Below are 27981 nucleotides of genomic sequence, written 5' to 3'. Positions count from 1 at the left end.
CGAATTTACGCTCGACAATCCGACAAGAATATACGATCAACCAAAAATCAGCTGATCCACGAAACCTATCCGCGAGCAGTTAAGCGACGACAGTGGCCAAAAAGAAAATCCGCCATCCGCAACCGATAACCGCAATTACACACTTGGTCGCCATTCGCGCGGCACTCTCGTCAGTCATCCCTCAGACACTCGTTAACTTCGACTACGGATAGCGCTAAAAAATGAACGAGGCGCGAGAGCGTAACTAACAAGGAGGCAGGGGGTTGCGTCGGTTGAATCTGTATAGGTAGACACCCGAGGAGGAGGGTTGAAGTCAGCTAGGCGGCTTGGCGGTTGGCACAGTCGCTGCTAATTGCCACTGAAAAATGCCACGGGACGAAAGGAAATATCCTGAGGTATTTTCGCGCGCGTTGTATCGCGTACGTGTAGACGGCAGGAGGCTCGCATGAAAAAGCCAACGCTGGGACCGCTAACGATGGACAGAGTCGCGCTTAAATACGTGAACGAGGGGCTCTCGCGCACCACCCCCGCTCTCGATGGCATGAATACTCGCTTTTCGGCCGTGTTTTCCTTTGACTCGTGCCCGCTGGCCACAAGTAATGAAAGCGCGGCCCTCGCTAATCCTCGCAAATATTTTTTAATAGAAATACGCGGACCGTGCGCGATGCACGCGCTACTTGCCAGCCCCTGCGGGGGGTGGTTGTCGACCAGCGCGCGCGACAGCCACCCCCGCGACGGGTTATTAGAACCGATGCATACTTGGGCCCGTTTAATTAATGCCATACGTAATATCGCGCAACTTAGACCGCGCGACTATGGACGCGGTGGAAAAAACAACTGGGACCTGGGGGGTTGTTATTAAGAGCCGAGGCCAGGGCGTCCCGTGGCCGCTGCCATAGTCGGCTCCCAGTGGGGATTTGCTCCCAATGCGGCCGCGGCTGCATGCGTGGATGCTGCTAATTAAAATGAGCGGAGCAGGCTGCATTATCGTGGAGGATATCGGGTAAATTGGGATGAGAATTGTTCGTGAACTGGATTAAGAATTCAGAAAATTATTGTGTCGTGTACATATTTCATAGCAGATATGATGCGAATGAATTTTCAATCTATCTACAGTTTCTATGGTTTAAGATAGTCGTATGTTGCATTCGAGAATGTAAAATATATTTAAGGGGAAAATGTAAATAAAGGGAAAATGTAAAAGAGAGAATGTAAATTATATTTAAAGGGAAAGAGTCGCAATTTTTCAGCTTTTTAATAAAATTATATTATAATCGTGAAATGTTTATTTTCGAGAGGAAGTGTACTAAAAAAAATAAAAACAGAGATGTCAATAACGGTTGGAATTCCAGGCTTCCATTATACGTGCATCATATAACGCGCAAGATCTAACGCTGTTATAACCGCTTATGCATAGTTCCGAGCCAGGCAGAAGTTCGTCCAACTTTAACTAATCTTAACCAACATCCACGGTACACAAGCGACGGGCACGAGGCCGATTAGACGAGGGACGCGGTGCGCGCAGACAGAAACGGAGAAGAGACGAGCGAAAAAGTGGAGAGCGTTCGTTCCCGGGTCGAGATTTAATATCCGCATAGTTCTAAACTAACTTCCATCCGGCGGAGCCTTCTTATTCCGTGTCAATAAATTGAAGGCTCCTCGATTTTCATCAGATTCCCTCGAATGTCTTCCGATCGATTTCAGGATGGATATTAATGCTCCAAGGACGATGCCTCGAGCACAATGCACTGTGGAATATAATAAATTATAACCGTACCTCCGTACAAAAACCGATAAACAATTAATCGATGCTGGTATCGTTCGCTGCATCGTCAGAAATGCATATTCATTTTATGCATAGCTTCAGATTTAAAAATAAGAACCAACTACTGTCATTAATATGTTATTTACTGTCCTAAGTATAAGAGTGCAGATATGAGAACATTTCTAAAGAAATATCTGTACTTATATATCGAAAGTCTACAATCATGTAATTGCATTAATCAGTAACGAGTATCATTCGCTGCATCGTCAGAAATATATATTCATTTTATAAAGCACAGCTTCAGATTTCAAAATGAGAACCAACTATTATTCACTGTGTTAAGTATAAGAACGCAAATATGAGAACATTTCCAAATAAATGTCTGCACTCATCCGTCAGAATCTATATCGAAAGGCAATTGGCATTAATCGCAATAGCACCTTATTCTCGTTCGACTCGAGGCGCGACTAAAGACAGTTCCTCGAAAATGAACGATCAAAACAAGTAAACGTCCAACTCCCACCAAAGCGAATTTTTCCGTCGATTTCGTCGCGCGACATCGTCTGAATGGCTCGATGATAAACGGGACAGAACGAGAAGAGAATTCCCCAGCAGATTAGCCGAGAACAACGCGAAGAAATCGACAGCGCAGTCAGCACCCCCGATTCGCTTCCGGCTCGCGTCCATCGAGCGTAAGCGAATTAACCATGGCGCGGCTGTGGAATCGTCGCTCGACGATTCAAATTGGAGCGCCTACGATCGTCCTTGAAGGGAGACGTAGCATCTGTCGCGTTACACGTCCACGAAGGGCGCGATAGGCGATTCGTGGGACACGATCCTTACCCCGTGCGAAACGTAGGAGAAACGAGGCGGGGAACGAAGGGAATTCTAAAGCCAGCGAAGTCGCGGCGAATTCAGGGGGTAGTCTTTAACCGTAACGGAAGCGCGACGTCGCATTCTCCTCCTACGAGGCACGACGGGTCCCACGGGGTACCTCAACCCTCGTTTCTTACCCTTTCTCGCGCTGGCTCCTAGATAATTAAACGAAATTCATTTACATAGCTCAAGTAATACGGAGCGAGGGGACGAGCCTGGTAGACAGCGGAAAGGTAGAAATACAGGGTTTCAGAGGATAGAGAGAAAATACGGGGGAGAATAGACCGAGAGGGGACGTGGGAGGACTGTGTCGGAGAGACGAAACGGTAGACGAGTAGAATGGCGAACGAAGGGGGTGAGAGCGCGGGATTTAAAGGGCGCTGTGGAGGAGAACAAGGGAAAAATGAAGTGTCAGGTTTATGGCGCGGAATATCTTTCTCTCCGTTTCCCTACGAACGAACGATCCGTCCTGCGCAGTCTAGTTTTGATTTTCCACGGAACAATGTAGAACCCGTTTACAGAAATTCCGTCGATGTATGAAAATTCGTTCATTAAGCGCGTTCATTTCGCCTGGGGCCTGACAAACGACGTAGCCTATGGTGGGCACTCGCTCAAAGCGAGGCGACGACCAAAAGTATTTTCGTGCGTCTCGTATTCGAACGCAGGAGCGCGTTCCACCGCGGGACGCCAATCTCGAGCCGTGGGAATTGATGCTGATTAAGCGCGCGGCTCCTCCCTCGGACGGGAGATCGATGAAAATTAAATCGAGACGTATCCGGTGGAATGTTGGATTAGCTGCATCCGGTTCAGTCAGAAATAATTGCTCTGTTTTCCTGTTCGAATTTTAGACAAATACCTGTTTAGGGGGTGTAAATGATTTGGGGTGGAACCAGAGAGGACGAGGATAAACGCGCTCGAATTAATAGTGATTGTACACCCCTTCTGTGCTGCAAATTTCTCAGTTTCTGACAATATAGCAAACCAGTTAGAAATTTTATATATTATTTGTAAACGTTTAAAATGTTTACGTATATCATGTATTTTTTCTGAATGAATTGTGTGTGGGACCATACGTGGATCTATACTACTTACAGGAATCGTACAGTTACATGAATCAGTCAGAAATTGTAGAAACGAATCAATAAATTGAACTGTCTAATTTCGTATAAGTTAATTGTTTGTTTTCTGTAAATTTAACAGCCAATCGTATGTACAGGTAACGAACTGAGAAATGTACAACCAGCAGATTTCACTAGTTTACCTTTCTCCCTTGAACGTACTTGCAATAACTCGTAACCATACGAGATTTAAATATTTTCTACACTCGGACGAGCATAAAACAACTAACACGAAAAAGTTACATTTCACAGGAAAAAGGTGACGCCACTCGAAATGATTTCGTAGCAAAATATATTCAAGTATGGCAACGCAGGAGCAGAACGAAGAAAAAAATTCTTTCAATTCGTTTGAAGAAACGACGCGTTTTTCGTTTGCACACGCGGCTATTAGCGGCGATTAATATAATTTTTCGTCCGATCTCAAATATTTACGTTTCCTAAATAGCCGGGATTAAACGAATTCCAGCGATCCCCGTGCAAACATTTGCGTTACGAACGCGGTGAAAACAGACGTGCACAGCGGGACACGTCGATCCGTTGTCGACGAAGGTCCTGGCGAAACATGAAAATTTCATAAGACACCCTCCACTTGGCGAGGATGGGAAGAGCACCCTTTGATCCGACGCAATAAAGAGAATTTCGAGAATTGCACGATGAAACCAGCGACGACGTACACCTATGTACAAATCCGTCCTATGCGTATATGTATTTCTAAATGTTCGTATTTAATTATCATTTGAATAATCGTAATAATTAACTGGAATTTATGGTGCAAATGATGGTTGACGAGAGCACTATGTGTTAAGATACGCAAAGGCGTTGTTTGAACTGCAAATTTGTCAAATATTAAATATATATGATAGCAGTCTTCAGAAATTGTATTCAACTCAAAGATGTCAACGTTCCTGTTTAACAAACACGTGATATTCAACGTCAAAGCGCAATGATACAAAGAACGTTACTTTTTATTTCTAAACAATGGACATACGAATTTTTTCCACCGCTATTAGCGGTTCCCTAGCGACTTTAGCGAGTCACGAGACTAAAAGAGATTTATCTCCTAACAGCAATCATTGGCGCGGAAAGGTTCAGATAATGTTTTTACCAAAACTGAAGAAATTACCCGCCCCACTGAAATAATCGATCGACTATTCGCTTTATCGAATCTATTCTGTTGCTTCGCAAAGTCACCAAGTTCGAGAAAAACAACGCGTCCAATATCGTCCGCGATGAAGATTAAATGGCAGCGAAGAAAAATTTCGTCGCGAGGAACCACGCTGTCGAAGGGTTGGACACTTGGTTCGAAAATTGTCCTTCTCGATTCCGAGGAACGAGGTCCACGAAAGATACAAACGAAACGATGTGCAGAGCGCAAACATTTCTGGCTGCCAATAAAGAGGCGCGGAACAGGGTCGCGGGCTAGCGTGAAAGGAAAAAAATTCGAACACTTCGCCGGGGTTGAGGCACGGGTTTTGGACGCAAGGCTTTACGAGCGGCAGGGTATCTGCATGGATCCATTGTTGCCACGAACAATAAAGGCCAACCATACCCTGGCTAACCCGTGTTGCTGTCTGTGCGTTTAATCTTTATACTTCGAGAGCGTTCGGGAGTCCTGGCCCGGAATAATTGAACGCGCTCGTTCCTCTCGTCGCTGGACAAAAGTCTGCGAGACGCTCCGCCATCCTACCCGCGATCTATCGCGATCCTTGCTCTCGAACTGCGACTGGAAACGTTTCAGATTGTCCCGTTTAACGTTGCCATTTTATATATTATTCGTCTGCAAATTGTTTTATTTAATATTATATACTCGAACAAAGCAGAAACTTTTGTGCAGAGCAACTCGTGTGGTTTTTAATCGTTCTTATAAAATATACGGGATACTGTATTGTTTTATATTTTACGCGACGAGGGCAAGAGTTTTAATAAAATATAGAAAAATAGAATAAAAAAGAATAAGAAAAAATAGAATAATATATTATTCGTCTGCAAATTGTTTTATTTAATATTATATTCTTCAACAAAGCAGAAACTTTTGTGCAGAGCAACTCGTGTGGTTTTTAATCGTTCTTATAAAATATACGGGATATTGTATTGTTTTATATTTTACGCGACGAGGGCAGAAGTTTTAATAAAATATAGAAAAATATAATAAAAAAGAATAAGAAAAAAATAGAATAATATATTATTCGTCTGCAAATTGTTTTATTTAATATTATATTCTTCAACAAAGCAGAAACTTTTGTGCAGAGCGACTCGTGTGGTTTTTAGTCGTTTTTATAAAATATACGGGATATTGTATGATTTTGTATTTTTATATAAAATAAAGAAAAATCAGAATACGTATAATTATAGGTTAATATGCCCGTGTGCAATGTTAGAATTTTAATATTTCCGGCTTTTAGTGCACATACAATATGAACGCAGATAAGCAATAAATTTTAAGAACGTCAGAAAAATATTATCCTGAGGCGACCTCCAAATACTCGCCACTAGAGCAGCACCACTTACAGTTTTTCGAAGGTACACAATTACCTACTCTTTCCAATATATACAAGTTTCTGATCTGTCTCTAATAATCTTACTGATGAGTTCACTAGCAGGCCCAGGACGAAACGTTCTTTCCTCTCTTTTCCTTCCTTCTTTCCTCTTTCATTCTATAGCAAAACCAAAGCACAGTGCTTCAATCCTTAATAAAAAAAATTCATTATAAAAAACGAACAATCAAAAGAATTTACTTGGCGTACAATTTTCTTCCTATCAGACTGGAAAATATGATATTCCCATCAGAGAGGAAGGTGGCAACTTAAACCTGCAACTTCTGGTTTATCAGACAGACCACTGTTCCGTCGAACGGAGTTCAGCAATAACCGAAACTATGAGAAGCCAGAGAGAGTACCCTCGAGTACTTTCACCAGCGGCTCAACCCTCCCTCGTGGCGTTCTGAGAGAGGCCACTGGCGAGGAAGGTAGCCGAAGGCACAAACTACTCCTCCAGACGAAACGTCTGTTTTATGTTGACACGGTGAAAACGTTCAACGGCCGTGTTGATTATAGTTTCGATAAGGCTCGTCGAACAGGCAGTGCCGTTTTACTGCAGCGTCGTTCGTGCGTGCGCTACTAATTTTGATACTTCGTGCCCGCGAGCCAGACGAAGCGTTCGTGGATCACGTCCGTGTTTGAGGAACGGACATGATCGTAATCGTTAACTATCTCTCGTGAAAATTGACTGTCGAGAAGGTTTTTTGATACGTTAAGATGTGCTTTCTACTTGTGTGTTGGAGCATCCGTTTGCTTGTACTACTGAAACGTTGCACTAGGTCTCGATACGAGTATGATTATGTTAATGTGGAATTTGATGATTGAGATGAGAAATCAAAGATCTTTGTGGTGAATGATTAGGAATGTCTGATAGAATAAATTTCGATTGAATTTAGAAAATATAAAATAGTAAGGTGGAGGGTAATGTTGTGAAATAATAGATTGGAGTTTAACGATAACCAAAAAATTGATTTCAACAATAAAATATTTACGTGAAGGCGCCCCTCTCTTTAGTTTTTCAATTTTAATTTCCGTCAAATTCGATGCCAAAAAGCAGAAGATATTCTCAAAACATCCTTCTTAACCCTCGAAAACGAAGAAAAAGTTTCTAATACGAAACATATGTTCACTGTCTCCTGTTTCTTCGCATCAAGGGTTAAAAGCACATTTCCTCCTTGCGCCACGAGGTGCAACGCGATCACGATGCTCGTCATAAAGCAGTAAACACGTTCTCCACTAGCAACTTCACTTTTTCAGCTACCTGTTTCGACTGACTGCTTCAACTCAGCTTCGATCCCATTCCATCTCTTACACGCCTTATTAATATTGTTTCAATGTCGCAGATGTTTCCTATTCTCACTCGTACGACCTTTCTACTCACGCGCACGTAACAAACCGAAGCTGGTATCCCGATGGGAAAGGGTGATTTCAATTCTACGGTGGATAAGGGACGCGATCGCGATCGATCTGGCGTACGTAAAGGGAACGAGGCTGAGAAGAAAAATGGGCAGGCGTCGCGGTTGTTTTAGCGGCAAGTCAAAAACGTCCTGGCATACAAATTGAAATTGAATCGCTTAACATGCCAGGGTGCGTGGCGCGAGGGTGGATTTGTAACAGCGTCCAAGGGAAGGCCGAAGGGTATTCGAGAACTGATATGCGGCATGCTTGACTCGTAGCAGACAGTGAATGATGAGTGCCGACCGATCCACCGCTGTTCGTTCGCCTGTGTAAAGAGACAGAGAGAGAGAAAGAGAGAGAGAGAGGGATAGAGAACAGTAACGGCTCCAATGAAACTCTTGTCCATTCATTATGGCTCGCCTATATTGTGACATCTCACGGTGACGTGCGCTATTAGGCATTCCAACGAAATGGATTTTCCTCATTTTTTTTTAAACCCCACCCCCTCCATTGGAAACGCGATTTCGGTGTAAATATCAGAGATTCAATTTCGCTTGGATACCCAATGGGCCGCCAATGACAGTTGATCTCGATGCAACGTAGTACGTCGACCGGATACAGCGTAAATGAGATATCATTTCGTTCCATCGGACTGCATCTTACTGGTCGTCGAATATTTCATCCGTCTTCCTTCGTAACGAACTTCGACTAGTCTAATTCGATGCTTTTAGCGTGTCGTTTATAACAGGAAACGCTGGCAATTTGGAATAAAGCGATTGCTCTTTCCGTTCTCGTGATGAGATTCGATAAATCGAAGAAGATTCGCGGAAATATTTCGTGGCAAGCCACTTCTTATTTTCGTGCGAAATTAGAGTTACTCGTTTATATGTTTCCGGTGTATTTCACGAGAAATAACACTCGCAATGTATGCTACAAATAAAATGAACGTAAATTTATATTAAATAGAAATGTGAATGGCGCGAGCGAGGTTCGAAATCTGATCTGAACGAAACGGAAGTCGTGGTTCTTTTAAATTGGCGTTATAAAAGCGTGACGGGGGAGGATATGCGTTGAAGAACGACAGAGGCGACCGAAGAAGCGTAAATAACTGCTATCAAAGACACCTATGGAAGGCAAAACGAGTGACCGATATATCAGAAACGGATAGGAAAAAAGGCATCGAATCAATTGTAGATAACCGATAGAAATACGCGATGCGGCTGCTCGAGTTGTAGCGGACAGTGAGTGATTGGTAGCGGACGATCTCGAAAGTTCGTTTGGCAAACGGGCCACAAGGTAACCGACTGGCGAAATTTCGTTTATTCATTGCGCGCATTTTCCACGCTGGTATCCTATATATACCAAGCAATTTTACAATTTCCCATATTACGATGCCATATTGGCTCCCTCCCCCCTGCACTATTCATTCTCTTTTACAAATTGAATTGTTCCCCTCTGCGGGTTTGCTCGAAACGTCACGGTTCCATAATTGTTTCGCTTAAACGCGAGGTTAATCGCGAAAGAGTGTTCATTCGCACATTATTTTCAGAACGTAATTCTTTTCAGATACTCCCTGTACGTACACGCGTGCCATTTCGCTAGAAATATTAGACAGTTCTGAAAAATATATGGGTGGACCCACTGCTCGGGCCATTTGAATTCACTCGAACGCCTATTGAATAGAACTCTCATTCTAAATATCTTAATAAATAGTTATTCTAGACTTATTATACAGTAACACTTAATTGTTTAAATTATAATATTCTATGAGCTACTTTAGCTACTATAAAAAAAATATAAGAAGTATTTCGTTAAAAAGTATCAAGAAGAGCCATTTTCGAAATTACACATACATATAATCAACAGAAGAGAGAAACAATAATTCAAACATACTTTCCTTTTAAAATCTAGCAATTTTAGATTTTATACATTCCTGAGTGTAACAGAAACTACTCTGTATCTCCGAAAATACCGTGGAATAACTTAATTCCCAGTTCGTTCCCAATTCCCCGAGCTTGCTTAATCTTCGTATCTGCATTATTCTCAAAAATCGTTGAAAAATCAGAGGCAGAGAAGTGGAGGGAATTATAATACGTAGGTCAGGTTGAGTGGAGAGCGAGAAGGTTCGCAGTCGTCGAGGCGACAGGATCTGGAGATACCCTGGCGCCCGCCGTGTAAGCATCAAATTTTCATTGGAAGGAAATTCTGCAGAAATTTAGTAAGAGATTCCGAAGGAATTCAGACTATTATTACGAGGGTGGACGTGGGAGGGGAGGGGAAACGGGTCCGTCGTTCCCGAGCGCACCGTTCGAAAGTGAACTACAAGAGGAGCGTTAGGCGATGGTTACCAGTGGAACGGACGATAAAAGTCGTACGAGCGAATCTAATTTGCCGGGAGGAGAACGAGCGGGTGAAAATTGAGAGTTTCTTCGGCGATATGTACGCTCGCGCCATAGGTAGCTTCGTTTCTTTCTCCCTTCCACCCTTGGAATTATATATGCCACGATCTCGAAGCAGCGCGTGAAACAGCGCGCAGAATCGCCAGCGTACACAGGCAAAACGAGCCGTATCGAGAAGCGATAAGCAACTAAGGAAAACTCGCCAGGCGAACCCTTCGAAAATGTCCAAACTGCCAGCCAAATTCGCCATGGTCCACGAATTTTTCTGCGAACATGCGGATTGTCGGTTTATTTGATACTGGTGGATTACTAATCGTGAACAGCTTCTAATTGAACTGGAAATGGTTGTGCGTTTGCGTGTTTCACTGGTGGATGTAACGAATGTAATTTTCCATGTCGTTAATGGAATTTTGGGAACGGAAATTTTGTATAAACGCTCGTGGAGTTGAATTATTAGGGAAGTCAGAGACGAATGTTTGAATTTAGGACACGGGGAAAGAACTACGGGGACTGAAAATGTTGTCTGAATGAGACGAGAGAAACAATGCCACGTGGAAAGTAAAAACGTACGTAGCATGTAAAAATATAGAAAATAATCAGAGTAAAGTACGCGTTGTAAAATTAAGAGCACGAATGTTACCGTTTGGATTCCATTTTCTTAATTATATTTATAAAAAATTGATTTTACATAATAATTATTATATAGTAACGTAGCATTACGATACGATAACTTTGTATTATACGTGCCAATGTTACTGGAGCTTTAAGATTGCAAATCGAGTTACGTCTGACCAATGCTACTAATTACTACTTGCGCCACGAGGTATCTAATAATTTTCTGATACTCCTGCTACGATTTTCCTCCAATTTTCTCGCGAACGAATTAATTAATCCTGCATTTACATCGCTGGCTGTTTTAAAATAACAATTATTCAACCTGTACTATTTACCAGCGGCATACAAACAGAGCGTACAAGGAGCAAGAAAATCCGGTAACAATTCGCCGCGTTTGTGTGCTGGAATTCGATATTCCCGTGAATGCATATTCGATTATACGAACGATTTATTCTGTTGCACGGAACTTGAGAAGTGTAAACGAAGAGAGACCCCGTGAGCGATCGTTACCGATCCTGGCAACGAGAAACCAGTCTTCCTCAGTCGCAGACTGATCTGTCCTGTAAACTGCTGCCCTGAGCGTCGCGCTGAGAAGCGTGTTCGCGGGAAAAAATCAGCCTGATCGAAAATCGATACCCAGCGAAACGTAAAACGCCGCAACGAAAATGTACACTTCGAAATGAGATTGATCGGAAAGTAACGCGGTGATTTTAAACATAATTAAAGCGAAAAGTGTGAATTCAATTAAATTATGAATTTCGCGCGTAATGTATGCCCTCGTTCGGCGATATACACGGGAAAATTCATTTCATTTATCGCGATCGTATAAAGTGTATCTGTTAAAAATATCAGGGAATATTTGTGATCAACTGAAATTATATCGCAGTCGTATCGTACTGTTTCTTTCATCACTAGAAACATCAATAGAAACATTGAAAATATAATAATTACAAATGAGAGAGCAACAATTTACTCTCCATTCAAAGAATTAAAATGTTTAAAAGGTTGATTATAAATGAGAAAGAAATAGAAGTAACACGTTCAGAAACGCAGACGAAATCGTGTATGAATTTTCTTCTCAACGTCGCGTGCATAATTTCCCGCTCGCGACTAACGCAGCGCGCAATTCTTGACATCGTTTGAAATGTTGCTTTGCAATTACTGCGATGCACTATTTGAATTGGTGTACCGGCGAGGCAAATGAGATTGAAGCTGGGTAATAAAATGCGCCTTATGGCGCCCTCGGTAAACTCGCCTCAATGAATGGTATCAAACTCCCCGAGAACTTGAGGCTAACAAAGATACAGCGCCGTGGAAACGGAAACGAAGGAAGCGTTGCGCAAGCATTTACAAGGCGACAAAGTTTTCTAAGCAAATAGCAAAACGAAAAATCTTTCGCCTGGAAACGCGACTAGAATCGAGAGACAAGATTACAAGTAGAAAATCGAAGTACAAATCGTTGGAAAATATGATTACCGACTCTTTCTCGATTTCCTAGACTTTCGCAGGGAAAGCCAGAAAAGTTCTTCGAGCGCGTTTCTTCTCGCCATTTGCACCTCTCGCGCAGACTTCTAAACTCGCACGAGGCGTTGGAAGGTAAGAATTAACAAAGACTGGCAGCCTATGAATAAAAGAATCGGTTAATTGCTACGATCCAGTTAGAGTCGTTCGTAGAGAACAGTCGCGCGGCGGGGAGTAAAGAATTTCAGCAAAGGTGACAAACTTTTAAACGACATCCGGAAAACCCAGGTGTGTTTCGCGTAATTACGATGGAATGTTTGCGCGCGCTCCAAAGAGAAATAAGTAAACTTTCGTGTACGAGTGAAGCAGAGTCTGCTCAAGTGAACCAAAGTTCTTTATTACATTAATTCATTCCGATTCTAAGTTTCATTGACAGGCACAAAACGAAAAAGAGAGAGAGAGAGGAAACCTTTGAAACTTCAGGCAAATTTCCTAGCAACAAACCATCGACTATTTTACTCAATTACTTTAATTAAAAAAAAAAAGTAAACAGTATCCACCCCCCACCTATCAGCAATGAATTGCTGAGCGCAATTATAACCAATAATTATTATTATTACACTCAGAATAAAGCCACTTAATCTCACGCGTGTACACAAAACGTTGAACGAAAAAATCGAGGTGAAAATGGAGAAAATCGTTGGTCTTTGAACGAGCGGACAGAAAATTGAACGCAACTGGCGTCGAAGTTTGGTATCACCCGCCGCGGAGCCTTGTTAATCTATCTGCGCGGCAATTCCGGTACACGACCGATGCATCTGGTTGCGGGTAATAGCGGCGACAATTATACGACGATCCATATTTAACAGGATATACCGTGAGCTCGCGGCCGGGTCAGAGGGTAGGCGAGGGGAGGCGCGCAACGCCCCGTCGTCGAAGCGCAATTCCCTGACCAAAATCCACGCGGGTGCAAAACAACATATCAAACGTCCATTCCACGGCTGAAAAATTTCGGCAGCGCGCATTCCGCGCGTGCACTCCACGAATGTCCGCGGGTCAGTTTTGCGGCCGACGAGATCCGATTGATTCGTCCGATTAACGTTCTGAATATCCGTCGCCACCGTGGCCACGGATGACCATTTGGCGAGACTTCACGGTGGTTTGACTCGACCCATCCACACCCCAGCCCCCGTCGCCCTCTCCTAGTCGATATCAGGACTCCGCCATCGCGCGAACACGCTCGCGAACGATGACTGTGTGTCCGTTCGAACGAGAGCTGCGCCCTGTCCCTTCCGCGAGTTCGACAAAACCATCCGCGAATCGAACGTAGAACGGCTCGACGGGGTGTGTCGCGAGGGGGTGCGCGAAAAAATTACGTAAATTAGCGGTGAATTGCGAGCGGATGGTCGGTCGCACGGGCCACCAGCACGAGCGAGGAGTTTACCATTCTGAGAGAGGAACGAGAGAACGGTGCCCTCGGCAGCAGAGCTCGCATGGAAGCGGGGGCGGGTACCGCCACCCGGGACTGTGCGTGATTGATGAGGCAGTGATAGCGACGGGTCTGCACTCGACACCTCGCTACTGCCACCGAACAATGCATATTCATCTGACGTATAAATAATGCCTGTTTAATACATAAATATACATTAACGCGAGCGACCCCTTCGTATCATACTTGCAACCACCGGCTGGTCTCGTCTTCGCCATCTCGCTCACCCGCGGTGCACCCCTAAATGCTCGCGCGGATTATCGCGTCACGCCCTTAACCTTCCATCTTTCGACTCATTTTTCTTGTTATTATGTGCAATATTGTTTCTGTTTTTTTTTTATACGATTGCAAACGGATCTTTGGTATTACTTTATAATTTGCTACTTGTGTCGAATTTTCTTTTAATATCTATAGCGACTTTGTAAGTAATAGTGTATATTATGATGTGAAGTTGTAGAAATGTGATGTGAAACTTTGAAGAAATGATAGAGCTTCAATTCGTCAGGTGGAATAATAAGAGAATGTAAGGTTGTATAGTATGCTCGTTCGAGCGACAATAATTTTATTTCCGTTAACTTATATGTGGCGCAACAAGATACACTACTCTAATGGAATCGTATGTGTCATCAGAAATGTAGGATACTCTCGTCCACTGATTTCCGTGCTCGCAGAATATCATTTTTTAATCTCCTGACAGACGTTCATGATATTTTCGCGAACGACGCGTTATTCCCCAGCCGACAACGCTATAGCCGACGGAAATTTGAAAGAGTCCGCTAGGACACGATGTCAGTGGTTTGATTGATTGCCCTTTTGACCGAGAGACGCGTCCTTTTTTCCAAATTGAAAATTAATTCCACGCTTTTAACGGCGAGCCTGCGAAACATTACGATACAACGGAGTATCGATTTCCCATAGAAAATGGGTAACGTCGCTGCCGTTACGGACGACAGAAAGAAAATTTGTCTCATCGTAAATTTAAATGAGCTATACCCGCGCAGTTTAAATTCCGATACGCGATCGAACGCATTCGATTTTTTCCCGCCCACCCCTTCTTCTCCTCCCTATTTTCTCTTTTTTGCCCACCACTTATCAAGGTAGATTAAGTGCCCATTTATCACGAGGCTTGATGAATGACTCGCGCACGCGTGTACATAATATAATACGCTGCAACGTTGACGGGAATATCAATAAGGTTTTTATAAGATACTTTGTCCAACGTATCAAGATGACTTAAATGAAAATTTGCTACCCTGCGGGGTGAAATATCGCTTCAGTCTAAATCTAGAAGCATTGCCACGATCCACAGAATATTACGCGATGCCACGATCATTGTTTCAGGCTTAACAAACTTGGCTGGCGAATTAAAACGTTCGCCACGATCGTAAACGTAGACGTGAATTCGCAATTCCAGGCTGATATAAAAAGAAAAGTTGCCGCGCGATGAACAGTTTGAATTTTCACGCGCGCTCTTAGTGGAGAGGACAAATTTGGTCGCGCATATATAGCCACCCTTTATGCACAGCGAACGAATTTTACGACGGCTCGTTGTAGACGCTCTTTGCACGCTTATAGTGGACGCTTTACGACTGCTACTTACGGTTCCTCTTAGCATACAGCGGACGGTTTGCCGCGTGTGATTATGGTTACATTTCGTAGCCGAGGTGTTAAGCAACTTCCATCCTACATCGCACCTTCAACACGCAATAATAAAATTCGATTATCCGCCGATAAATTGACATTTCCGTTCAAAAAAGAAAATTAGAAAATACGATCACTTTCACGCGATACAATCTTGAGAAACCTACGTGGGTGAGGTTAAAAATTAAATGACCACCCGGAATAACAAAACAAATAATTTATTTTAGTAGATAACGAACTTAAACTCTATGCTCGCTCTAGCTTTGGACGCTATACAGCTCAAATCTTAATTAACTCTTGAGGGTTCCTTTCTCTCGTATCGTATCTATTTTTTCCCCCTCATTTCGATGTGGAAAAGGAGGGGGCACGTTCGTGGAAAACGTTACTTAACTCTCGAAGACGAAGAGAAAGTTTGGAATCAAACATACGTTTAATGTCTCCAGTCTCTTCGCTTCGAGGGTCAAGTATTCTCTTCCGCCCTGCGCCAAGGGTGCAAAGGCGACTACAGCGATCGCCATGCAATGAAAAACTAGCGACGCTTCGTTTCTCAATTCTTGTCACGCGTGAATCATAATTGAATCTACATCAATTTTAAACAACTACCGTTTTAAAAGATTATCAAAGAAACGGACCTCCTGTACAGCCACGATCCCTTCGCGCCTAGATATTAACTAAGAGAAACGAAAATAAGCGAAGGATAACTACGTCTCATAATTGAATAAACACACACAACGCAAACACCAAGGGGGTGGTGGTCGAAAGTTTTCGCTGGGAGGAAAGTCATTATTCCCGTACGGCAGCAGAGGGTGGTAGCTCCGTCGAAACTTCCACGTTTCGATACCAGCGCGCGATACGTCCAACTATTCCAGATATCCTGAAACAACGTCTTAATAATGAAACTTATTTCAGGAAGCATAACATCGTGAAAACACTCCGCGGGCTTGATTCGATAACGGAGCATCGAAAATTCCATAGGGAACGCAACGAGCGAGGCGAGTCTGCGTAAAGTTTAAAAGATGAACGAGGATAGCCACTACCCGATGGAAGGTATCAAGATGGATACCGGATGGATACTCGTTAACCGGTTCATACGGCTCGCGCCTCAATTAAATTCGCGGCCGGAAGAACAATAATTGCCCTCGCGTTTCGTTCTTTCCCACTGGCACAGCTCGCCTCTTCGTTCCCTGAATTTCCCGCGGAAACTTCCGTGGCACTTCCAATTAGACTTATCCCGTAGCTCGCAGCCGGGAGACGAAAGTTTTCCACGGAAAGGAAATCGTGGTAATGGCGCGATAGGTCGCGGCGAACGGTTCGACGATCGAAATTAATGCGGGGACGTCCGACGACGGTAGTTTCTCCACGTACCCGCCGTCCCATTTCGCGGCCGTGAAATTATCCGAACGGTAAACCGCAACGGGTACCTTTGAATGCGAAGCCACGCGGGAAGAAATCCTCTTACGATCGGGTACGGATACGGGTAACCCGGGTACAAATGGAGCACGCTTTTTAATAGGTTTACAGGGTAATGCTGTTATGCGTACGAGTTTCTGTTTCTCCAATTTGTACTTCTTTTTTTTTTTTAAGATTGAAGTTGGAAGAGACCATCGCACTTGGCGAAGCTACGTTCTTACACTTGATATTGTGTTTCTATCTTCGTCGCTGCTTTTATTCTCTTTATCGCTGATTTTTTTTACGAATACGATCGATATCATTTTTGAACAGTTCAGAATGAAATTTAAGTCTTTGCTCGAGGTAATTTCACGTCTGAAATCTAAATTTGCAGGGTTTTAATATTTAGGATTGGTGGATGAAAAGTTCGAGGTACAGCGTGAAACGCCGTGGTGACTGAGAGCCGCCTTTTAATTCAGTCGTTTCTGTGTCACGACATACATTACGGATGTTTCATCGTTCGCAAAAATATTCTGAAAATTTCTGGTAATTTGCCTTGAAAATCACTTTGTAACTTTCTTTACGAATCCATAATCTATAATATTGCCATCTTTATGAAGGCAATTTGTATAACAGTATATATTTTTCCTTCATTTTACGCATTTATCTAGTAAAGTAACATTGGTCCCCAATACTGATCAAATTTAGCGAAAAAAGTTAAACATTTTCGAAAAAAAACTGTTTAAAACCCAGATTAGTCCGTATTAAAATGATGAAAAATTGCAACCGCTATATCTCCGAAGATACGAATTTTTATTAAACGAAGTTCAGCTCGTTAGAAGCTGGGAATCTTCCTCTTCAAAATGACTTTCGAATCATCTCGATCCGACTTCCGGTTCCCGAGATATCGTCGTGTGAAGAGAAGAGTAATTTTTAATCGGCAACTATGTCTGTCCTCGTCGGAAGGACTCGGACCTCTCGCTCGCTCCTGGTCACTGACCTATCTCAATGATCAGTCACGTGGTCAGTGTGCCAGACAGTCGCCAGACGGTTTTTTTACTATTACTATTAGTGCGTAGGTATTTCCTGGAAAAACAACTGGGTCAAGTTCATTCATATATACCACCCCCCCCACCACCACCTCCCGCGCCGTAGTAAGAATGCAAAACTTTGAAGCCTTATATCTCAGCAACGGATCGAGATATCGAGATGAAACAAAAACTGATTTTATTGGGATAGTTTTCTCTATCCACTGGAGGGGTTTTGGTGATCAGAATTTTTCGTCTTCTTCTTGGAGCTATTTTATAATGTAACAGTGTATAAATACACTTTATAGAAGATGGAGAGAAATATTCGCGTGTTTTCTGTACTTTTTTTGTTAAGCGACGAGTAATAACACTTTTGCAATGGGACGCAAGTTATTTAGATTCACGATCGTACTATTTGCAGACGTAGACAACTTCGTTTTATCTTCAAGGCTGGAGAGTTGGGTGTAAATAATGATTTAATTCTAGATTGTGATACTGTGTGTGTTTAGTTCTTGCATTGATTCATCTCAAATTGACAGTGTATTATTATCTAATTAATTTTGTTTCGCGAACTCATTGAGTTCTTCAGTTTAAACACAAAAATATGTTTAGAGTTATCTTTAATAGTTCCAATCGATTTTTTTTTTAATTGTTATCGCATCACGGTTGTTAGAAACGTTGAACGCAGAGGGATAGAGAGAGTTCGAAAACGCGGGATCAATTTAAGCCTGTCCACGGCAAGCACGAGCGGCGCGACAGGAAAGGATTCTGTTTTGGTACATGCATATGCATCTGTTCATACATTTGTGCGTGACAACGCGTTCAAAATTGTACCGTTAGAACAGCAGCGATGCAATCGAGTTTGCAAATACCGCGGTTGATTTCCTACCAAACAGTATAACAATCAATTTCATACTTTGTTCTGTTGGCAGCCCCGTTACTCGTCCATCAAATCAAGATACAATTTCTTGAAGCGATCCTTTCTCACGTGCATACCGCGCGCAATTTGCGAGCCGTGAACGAACGAACGAACGAGAATCGAATTTTTAATTAACCAACCAAGAGATAAAAGTTCAGACAAAATTCACGCGGAACATACCAAACTGTGCACGCTAAAGAGTTATTTTCCAATTGAACCTCGTCTATTCTCCAACGCAATACGTTTCAATTATTTTTCGAACACGCGAAACGAGCCTCTAATAAAAATTACAGTTTCGTCTATTGCATTCTCAGTGTTTTATATTTAAAAAAGCTCGCGTCCATTATTGCGTCTGCAACAAAAGCCGCTCGAACGTCGCTCGTAGATGCGCGTACACGGACAATTTGTAAAATGAACATACGTGTCGCGAGAAAAATTGTAACACACCGCTTCGCATAATTTTATGCGTAATAGGTAGCAGAAGGGATGAAGAGAGGGAGAGAGAGAGAGATGAAAGAAAATTAATTCTATCACTGTGCATGTTTGTACTCTCTTCTGCAATACGAATTTTCCTTCGTACTGGAGATATAACTTTAATTTATGTAACAAAGCGCAACGAAAAACTTTGCATGAATAATTCGTGCCTTTTATCACGAAATCACTGTTGAACAAAAACAAACTCTCGCTCCAGTTTCCGCGAAACACCCGCTGTATCTCGAGATACATTCAGTCCCGGCGAGATACATGTCCTTTTTGTTTTCGTCCCCCTCCTACGCCGCCCTGTACCCCACTCCACCCCCCTCTCGTCATGGACTTCTACGTTTTACTAAGTTTCCGGCTTTAAAGTCTGAAAATTCTTTCAACGGGTATCTGCGTTGCAAGAAAGGCACGGCTTTTAAGCTTCGCACTCGTACCGCCGGGGAGAGTTCCTCGGAATAGCAAGAAATTGCCCGGTTCTCGTGTTTAAATGCGCTCGTTACGTTGTATTCTCCGAGGGAAATTTGAGTTACTCGACGCGAGGAGAGGCAAAATATTGCGGGGGGGAAAAAAGGTGGAGGAAATTACGTTTGATCGTTCCAGTTTCGCACGCAAGTCGGTCAGCTGCTTCTAGGTTAAGATTCGAATTACGAAATGAAGGATTTTAAGCGAAACCATGAAATAGAAGACGGTGCATCGCGTAAAATAACCTAATTTTAACAAATCGTGTACCTAATTTCTATAGAATGGTACGTAAAAATGGTTTTTATAAAATGGTAATTTCATCCATACGTTGTATTCTTAGAAATCACTATCATATCATAATAACACTCGAAAGTCTAATAATAATTTTATAATTAATCTTCTTAATCTCTGTTACAGTATATTCCATAATTTTCTTTCTGCACGTTTTACTAATTTCGATGTCGATACTGAAACGTCTATCGATTGGTATACTCCATGTACTTCGTTAACATACATTCACACATCCATTATCAGAAAGAATAACATACACGATAGTATCTTTCCATGGACGTACACTAACGATCGGTTGATCAATTAGGTTGCTACGTATGATAATAACAACGTCGACCAAAAATGATAGTGGAAACAATCCAACACGTGTAACGCGTCAGACGAGGGACGAAGACAAAGCGTGCCACGAAACTAGCGTGCAGAATTACGAGAAGATCGCGTGCTAAACGATTTTCCTCGTTGACTAAGCCCTTCGTCCCTTTTCTCTCTCCCTCTTTCATCCCTGAAAGGTGCGCGCCTCTTCTCACGAGCGTCGCAAGGAAAAGCGAGCCAGTATCAGGGTGGAACGCCTCAAATCGCTGCGATACGATTGATAATAAGCGTTACATCGAGGGCAGCTCGCCAAAAATCGGTTGGCGTGAACTGAATCACGATTTCGACGGGGGAAGAATTAATCTTCATACGTCGAACGGGTATTTTCGCGGGTCGTTGATCATTCGCGGAAGGGAAAGTTGAATACGCGATCCTTGGCCGGGGGTTGATTTAATTCTAGCCGTCTCGAACGGCTCGAGCGATCCGAAAGATCGAAAGGGCGAAAATGTAGCGAGACGACGGTGAAATATTTTTGCCTCTCCATCAACGGGCAACGGGATCGCGTGGCATCCAGAAGTGCACGCGTTTCATTCATCACGACGCTTAATGACCACCCCTGTTAAATTAATGTCCTTCTGGGCTCTATCGAGACGCACGACTCCTCGCGCTCGGGTTATTAACATTAAATTCAGCTTAAGAAGAAGCGGAACAATTCGAGCCCATTACTTATCCTCCCTTCTTGCCGCGGTGTTTCGAACGCAAAAAAGAAACGAAAAAAAAAGAAAGAAGAAAGAAAGGAGGAGAAAGAAAATTGAACGACATCGATCAATCATTCGGATGGGCGCGAGATCGCTTAATTTAGACACTGTTTACGTGCAATGAAACGCATTGTTCGGTTCGCGTTCCGATTTCGTAACAACCACGTTCGATGCTCTTTTTCGTTTAATCTTGCTCCAGCCCGTCCATCGCATATTTATCGTATCACGGTTTTATGAAAAGGGGTATAAACAATGCGTTTCCCCTCAAGTGAGCGTAAATCAATTTTATGCCTTTCAGGCTCGATGCGTGACACGTGAAATTCTTTAGAAACAATGGAACGATGCCAACGACGGCCAGCCCTTTGTTGCTCTACAGCCGGTAATAAAAACGGACTTCTTCTTCATCGTGCTTTACCGAACGCAACGAAATTTTGTGTAACAAACGCTCTTCTGGTTTTTACGATAACATATTCTTCGTACACTACCTTTGACAATTTACTAAATCCAACGATCGAGAAATTTTTAATGCGCTAAAATTTACATTATCTGTATAACACGTTAAGGATAAGGCGTGAACTAAATATCACGAAGCTGAAATTTCGCATTCGTCACGAATTCTGTAGCGATTCAACTCTTTAGCAGAAAGTTTCTTACTTGAAAATAGAAACAATTATCTCTTAGTGAAAATAGATATTTATCAAAATTTAGAAAACGTACATTCGCAGATATAAGCGAGCACATAAACTTCCACGACACTTATCGCTATAACGAGAGTTAACAACCTGAAAAGAACTCGAGCGAACAGTTTAAACTCTTTCCCTAACAATAAGTTCTCGTTCGCCAGTGCCATTACGAGGAACCCGACACCTACCCTCGACTCGTTCCTCATTAAACCCACAGGCTATCGATGCACGCGAATCAGTTCAGGACGCGTAACCAACGATAATTGAAAAGCATGATTAAAGAGCCTCGCTGGCACTCCTAATGGAGAGAGGATAGAAAAGCAAATAAGAGACGGAGCGAAACTTCCCTGTCACTGGTAGTCCAGCGAGCCAACGGCGTCTTCCTTCTTCTTCTTTTTCCCATCCCTTATCCGTGATGCATTGCATTCCGCAGCGGCAAGCGTATAATGCCTTCGCGGAACCCAAAAGGGAAATAAACAAAGCCCGTTAACTGAAATCAGGAATGCGAACTAGACGATAGTTTAAAACGATTCGTCTGGCAACGCTTTTTCTCGCGCCACTTTCCACCCTCCTTTTTTTTCCTTACACTCGCGTTCTTCGTTTTTTCTTCTTCATCCCCTGTCCAATAGCCGCATTCTACGCGTTCCATCGCCAGCACGCCTGGGCCCACGGTTTCCTCTACACGCGAGAGCATATGTTCCCACGTTTTTCCGGGATGATCCCTCCGCGCCTGGTTTCGCGAGCCTCCACCAGCCTCGGTGTATTGGATATTTGCATACACCCATCGCGGTCAGAAAACTATGCGCCGGCGGGACGTGAGCCGCGTGCAAATGGAACTTTGAATCTTTCACTCCGTTCACCTGGCCGGGGACACCCATTCCCTTGCCCGACTAAGTGGAAAATTGTTTGAGGAACAATTCACAGGGCGACGCGCGCGTCGACGATCCGCGATCCGCGAACGATCCTCACGTGTTCGAAGACGCGTCACGTTTTTGTAGCTTTAAGTCGCAGGGTGTACTGTACGTCCATTACTTATTTCTTAATCGATTGTCGTGAACGCGAGTTCTTTTTGTTGTTTCTTCTTTGGATTATTGGAGACATTCAGAAGAGACTGGTGGAAGAAAATCAAGTGGCGAATTTGTTAATTTGAAATTGTAACGTATTGCGGTGTTAAAATTAATTTTTGTTAAGCAAGGCTTAGAAATTAACAGAATTTAATACGTTTAATGCAGAACTGTAAATAAAACGACAGATAGATGTAATAAAAATTTGTCTTTTCGATTTGAATTAAATTTAGTTAATATGTTCAATACCCTCTGCAAGCTTGTTCTAATTGTCTGTACAAACGTTTAAATTCTGCTCCAAAGGATGTAAATGAGCAGCAAGTACTTTAAATAAACTCTGCGCCGTGTTTTAATTAATCCATGTGAATATGCTGAAATAATTATAAATCTCAATTAACAAGCGCAGTCTGTAACGCGGGCACTTGAAACGTGTCCAACTTTTTCCCCCGTTCGGTGCTTGAAAGTCCGTGATTTAGAAACAAAAATGGAGGCGAGCTCAGCTGATAACGCGTACACGTTACTACAAACGGGTTCAGTTTTTAAAGTTTATGATCGTGTCGCAGTAAAATCGTTTCAATATCGGCTAGTTTCAATTTTATGTTACTTTATCCCGTGACGAACGGCGTACGAATGTGTGCAGCTTTGCTTATAACGTACTGCTCGCACATAATCATTCAATATCGTTTTGCTACCATTACTTTATGATATTATGCGGAAACATTATTGAAGTAACTACAATTTCTTTCTTTTCTTCTAAAACAGAATCTATCAATTTGTATTCTTAAAATAAAATTGACAAAACGACGCTTTGTCGTTTCGAAGCAAATTTATCGAGTTGCACGAGATTGAAAATATATACATAGAAGAAACGTACAGAAAAATTAATGGATACCATGCGCAAAAGGTATTCACCAGGTAATAGTAATTTAATTATCAATTGTGAACGTTGCGTAAAACTCCTCCTTTGGGTGTCTCATTTCGCTTGCAGCGTACGCCGCGAAACTTGAAACAGCAGCCACGGCGGTAGCTGCACCTCCACGGGCACGCAATTAAAAAGAAGAAAACAAAAAAAGCTTTTAGTGCGCAGTAAAAACCATAAAAGGAAAGGATTGCAGGGTGTAATTTCGCGCGGGGCGAAAGAAACGGGTCCGTTGGTGCGCGGCAACAAAGTACTGTCGCAAAAGGAAGTGTAAAAGCGCTTGTCCAGATTTAGAACCTCAATTAAGGCTATGGAGAAGAAGAATCAATGCAGAAACACCGAGTAATCCATCCGCCTCCGTGGGCAGCGACAGTGACTTTTGTTCGGATAGCATGAGCGAGTAAATAAAGAGAGAATGAGCGAGGAAGAGAGAGAATAAGAGAGAGAGAGAGGGAATGGAAGAAAAAAGAGGGAGGAAAAATAGACGAGATACTACACGAATGGCCATTAACTACGAACCTAGCATTTCGTTTCTTCGGGTAGGAAAAGAGGCTGAGAGGAGAAAAAAGAAAATAAACAATCCAAGTTTGCGCGATCCTCGCGCGATTTCTGTTTTGAATGCGTCCTACCCAGAAGGAAACACGGAAACTTCGCACGATTAAAGTTCCTCCATTGTGGAAAGTTAATCGCGCGGAAAATGATTCCCGTATAATTCTCATTATTCTTCCCTTTCGGATGTTTAATTTGCTCCAAGTGGTTTTAAATATTAAACGGACGTGTTCTCTCGTGATATATTTAGGTTGGCAATTTCAGCAGCGTTCTATCGCACGATCGACCTAGAACATTCTCGATACTTTCGTGTTGACATTTCGACGAGACGTAGTTCCGTTTCGAGTGAATATTATCGTTTCGTTTGTTTTCGTCGATAAATGCGAGGCATTACAAGTAACCTGCGTATATACGAGTACATCCGCGTTTATTCTTAATGTATGCTTGTTAAGGTAATTAATACGATACGTTCGGAAGGAACCGAGGAATTATGCAGGATTACTTGCATAAATATAACATGTTATATCCACATACGTTTCAAAATAAATAAAACAGAGTCAAATTATCGCTTTTCTCGATAAAATTAAAATACCCCTTCGAGAGATAATAACGTTTCTACACGCTAATAAACTTTTACACATCCAATTCCGTGAGTCATAAATGTCGAGCGTCAAACAACAAACCAACCAGCGTAACGCAGTATCCTTAACAAGAAGAACATTCGCGAAAGAAGCGAGAAATTGCAACAAGAAACGTCACGCTTACCTTATTCAAAGAGCTCCTTGATCTCGAAAATCCCAGATCCGCGATCGCCTCTACGTCTCCAGCGGTGGCATTCTTATCCCCTGGTCGACTCAGGACGCACCTTGAACACCCTTAAACACTATCACGACGTCGCCCGTCGTGTGACACAAGGATCACGTGTCCGGTTAACTGCGCCACTCGGGCATGTCCAAAGTCCGCGTGCCACGGAGACCAGCCAACGATACCAAACCACGTCCCGTATCCGGAATCTGCTAGACGACGTTCCAAGCCGCGCGAACGATACACGCGTACACGTGGATAAACGCGTGTCAACCCTTCCCTCTAATCACCACTCACGATCGACAAGGAACGAGACGCATCGTACGTACGCGACGACTAAACGAGAAGAACGTTACGCGAAACGTGGAGAATCGACGAACGATCGAGCGTGCCACTCGCGCGACATCGCGATCCGGATCGACGTCCTCCAACGATCGAAGGGTAGCGACTGCGACGATCAGCGAGCGGTAACACCAGCGGAGCGGGGCGAAGACTGGCGAAGGTGGACGAGGGCGAACGATCGGCCGTTCTCCGGAAACCAGTCGGAAGCGTCGATCACGTGGCGTTCGCGGACGGCTCGCGGCCACTCGGAACCAGCGGCGGCAACAATCGTTACACCTTCTCGGCGATCGGTCGAGAACTGCGTTCTCCACGGCTCCCCACCCGACGCTTTAGGGGCAGGATGCCCGGCGTCGCCGGCTAGACGCGACGCGCAGCGTCGCTCCGCCTCCACATGCGACTACCTGCAACCCCCTGGAACGGCGAGGGCGGCGAGCCCTCGCGGTTTCTCTGCCCTTCGGTTACGTTCCTCGCCGCTCTTCCACTGTTCCATCCGCGTCTGATCGCGCCACTTCACGCCGCGCCTCTCCGTCGAGAGAACGTCCGGAGAACCCTTCCATCCGGTACCAGCGCGACGTGTAATCGCGACTCTCCCTCGTTGACCATCGGTTCGTGTCTTTTAATGGACCCTGTTTTATGATTCGTTGCATGCGGACGACGTCTTAGGTTATTCGCGTAGATGACTGATAATTACAGGGTAGTTAAGGTTTAAATATTGTTGGTTGTTCAGAGAAATATTTACGTAGGATTTTTAGATACTTGGAGATTTGATTCGGATGTTGTTTATGGTTGGATTAATGTAGAGAGGAGATTTGATTTTATTAGGAAAATTGATGTATGTTATATAAATTTTGTAAATTTGTCCAGACTGTTTTTTGTTAATAGATAATCTAAGATTTTTGTACATATATATGGGTGCCTAAATTTAAGAGAGATTTAGGTTCCCAAATTTAGGAATGAGTATAGATGTACATTGGTGATGAAGGGAGTTAAGAATTCTCCTTTAATTTAGATGTTATTTAGAATTATTATAGAATAATTAAAGTGTATTCAGCAACAAGAACTATCACGATTCGTTAATTGCGGTACGAGCTGAGAGTACGAAAATGGTAAAGGGAATAGTGTAGCTTTAAAGGAACATCCTGTTTTTGGCAAGTGTGCAAAATCCGACACATCCATTACACATGTAAATTACTGTTGGGTATACGCTTCCCATGCACACGAAACTCTTGCGAGAAGAAAGATTAAACGTTTACTATCTATTCTACAATTCTGAATAAAATGATGATGTAAATATGAAATTACATCGTGTAATACTGCTTCTAAACAATATTACACAGAGATAATAATTAATGCGAAAGGAATGATGTAAAATTGTAATCTCACCTTTTTTTATATGAATTTTTGACTATTTTTAAAAATAATTTTACACAATTTGTAGGTTTCAAATTCGATCTAACAAACTTTCGGTTGAAAGGTACACCCGTCCAACGAATGGGTGGAAGAACGAAACTGTTGACAATCTGGCAACGCGCGTCTGTTTGTCAAGGCAAATTCCACTTTAATACATACCGTGTATCTACAAAAGCAACCGGTAAGCGCGCGTAATCGATGGAACGGCAATCTACTGTTCCACTTCGTTAATGAAACTGATATAACGTTCGAAATGAGATGCAAATGGCCCAGGGTGTGGTTGAAATGCAGATACGACCGGCCAAGTTTTTATTTACAGCCCCTATAACGAGACCGACCAGCATAATGCGCTTTTTCAAATGAATCGGCCATATTTCTCCCCGTTGTTCGATGTATCTCCTCTTGTCACTTTCTCCCTCCTATAGATATATCCGCCCTTACCATTTATCAATCCCCGCGAAGACTTGAAACAGCCGACGCACGGATTCGAAGCGTGATCGACTTGGATCGCGTTTAATTTTTCTGCGTACATATTTTCTTTCTTAAATCAATGGTCGATGCCACGAATACTCGAAAACTTTTCCTTTATGAACGAAACTCTTTCAATTTTTTTTATTTAAAGACTCTTTCTCTCTTCAGTTCCAATTTAGCGATTATAAAGGGGTGTAGTGTGGAAATTAAGGGAATAATGGTTATGATATGGAAATTATTATAAAACAGTAAATTCTAAGTTAGTTACATTGAAAATTCGTTGTATGTTATACAAGTTCTTCTTTGCAACCAAAAAGATGGATCCAATAAAGTGATGAACAACGAATACATCCGTCGCGAGATTCCTCGACTAAAGTAACTAGGTAGGGGAATGGAAACCCTGTGGGAACCATATCCAAGGCATCCGTGTTACGACGAATTGGATTTAAATTGCAGTATCTACATTTTAGGCGACGTATTACAACACAGTCGCGTTCGTGTGACGAGCTGGAGAGAATTAAACGGTGGATAATATTTGAGTTGTCGAAGACCATCAAGCCGCGACATGGGGTAGACGGGGATGAAAGTTGTAGGTTAAGTAAGTGGTTAGGAAGACGGTGTTGCTCGAGTAATGGAATAAAAACACTCGACCTCGATGCCACCATCATCGATCTGGCAGGCATTATCTTTCGCCTTCTCGTCTGGTGTGAAGATACGTCGCGAAATTTCATTGGAAAAACGTGGTTTCTTGGTATTTTATAGAACTAATAAACGTCTTCTATATGGAGGGCAATTAACGAT

At 42.9% G+C, this 27981-nt stretch overlaps 2 protein-coding genes across 4 annotated transcripts in view; one reads left to right on the top strand and one right to left on the bottom strand.

Moving 5' to 3' along the window:
- The window catches only part of LOC143423206 (lachesin), a 191846-nt gene extending 166707 nt beyond the window's left edge, over nucleotides 1–25139 (bottom strand). For 2 of the 3 annotated variants that reach the window (XM_076894359.1, XM_076894360.1), the window contains exon 1: nucleotides 24919–25138. The gene's annotated coding sequence lies outside the window, so the exon portion shown is untranslated. Of the gene's footprint in view, nucleotides 1–24918 lie in introns of all 3 variants that reach the window. The other variant, XM_076894361.1, reaches the window with a different exon arrangement.
- LOC143423208 (uncharacterized) overlaps nucleotides 1–27981 on the top strand; it is a 236895-nt gene that overhangs the window by 199953 nt on the left and 8961 nt on the right. The window lies entirely within an intron of this gene.

Source organism: Xylocopa sonorina, chromosome 4 (assembly GCF_050948175.1).
Source record: "Xylocopa sonorina isolate GNS202 chromosome 4, iyXylSono1_principal, whole genome shotgun sequence".
Taxonomy (NCBI): Eukaryota; Metazoa; Arthropoda; class Insecta; order Hymenoptera; family Apidae; genus Xylocopa; species Xylocopa sonorina.
This window is presented reverse-complemented; position numbering and strand designations above follow the sequence as displayed.